This window comes from Sinocyclocheilus anshuiensis, unplaced genomic scaffold, assembly GCF_001515605.1.
Source record: "Sinocyclocheilus anshuiensis isolate Anshui unplaced genomic scaffold, SAMN03320099.WGS_v1.1 scaffold1114, whole genome shotgun sequence".
Lineage (NCBI taxonomy): Eukaryota > Metazoa > Chordata > Actinopteri > Cypriniformes > Cyprinidae > Sinocyclocheilus > Sinocyclocheilus anshuiensis.
Genome location: NW_015540838.1, coordinates 1237743 through 1239166, shown reverse-complemented (window position 1 = coordinate 1239166; position 1424 = coordinate 1237743).

Genomic DNA, 1424 nt, shown 5'->3' with positions numbered 1-1424 from the left:
GTATGGGTTTAACATCTCTTTTATTAGGGGCATGAGAGTTTATGCATTCATATTCAAGCTGCATCGCTGTGAATCTCAACATGATCAGCACACCTTAAAGCAATCTGTTGTAAGAAGATAATCAATGTCTTTCTCAAGTTGATATAATGACCCAGCGCAAATTCACACAGGCTTTTAGTAAGATTACGGTTTTATCAAGAGAATTAGAAGTGAGAAACACTTTTAGAATAGTAATAAAATTTGCTATGAAAACTTACTCTTGAAAACTTAATATGAAAACTTTAGGAACATGAAGAGATTATACTGTATAAGGTTCAAAAGCTGTGAAAATGTCAAACAGATGAATACTGTATATCACATTCACAACGTCATGGCGAGGTAGTAAGGAGGAAGTAGGACATATCCTGCCGCCAAGTGCACTTGGGAAGCTCCTACTTCAGAGTCGGGATTTCGTTATTATGGCATCACACATTAAAGTTAAAAACTCACATTAAATCCAATAACTACTTTTGAATTGAAAGCACTGGAAATTATTGTATTTCTATCATTTACAGTGGGTATAGAAAATAATCACCCCCCAATTAAATTAATCAAATTTTGTTGCTTTGCAGCCTGAAATGAAGACGGACACAGTTTTTGTTTTATCCAGCTGTATTTACTCAGCGCAACTTATAACATCCAAGTGAAAGATATAACTCCAACATGTCAGAAAAAAATAAAAAAAGACTCACTGAGTTGGAAAAAGGATCACCTCTTTGTGTCAGTATTTTGTTGAACCACCTTTTGCTTTAATTACAGCCTTTAGTCTGTTAGGAAATGTCTTTACTAACTTTACACATCTAGACTTTGCAATATTTGCCCACTCTTCTTTGCAGAACTGCTCAAGTTCAGTTAAATTTGATGGTGAGTGTTTGCAGTCCTCAAGTCATTCCACAGATTTTCAATGGGGTTTAAGTCTGGGCTCTGACTAGTCCAAGCGAGGACATTCACCTTTTTCTCCTTCATCCACTGTGTGCTCAGTTTTTTAGAAGGGGGTGATCCTTTTTCCAACTCAGTGATTCTGTTTTTTATTTTTTTCTGACATGTTGGTGGTATATCCTTCACTTGGATGTTATATGTTGCACTGAGTAAATACAGCTGGATAAAATAAAAAAAAACTGTGTCCGTCTTCATTTCAAGCTGCACAACAACAAAATGTGATTCTTTTAAGGGGGGGATTCTTTTCTATACCCACTGTATGCATGATATGCAACAAAACAGTTATTTTTTATCAACTAATCCATGAAAAGTAAGTGATTAACTTTACATTTGTTGTCTGTAAGCTCTTTCAGCACAGAAAATTAAAATGAGGCCGGATTTAGATTTATATGTATATGTATATATATATATATATATATATATATATATGTGTGTGTGTGTATATG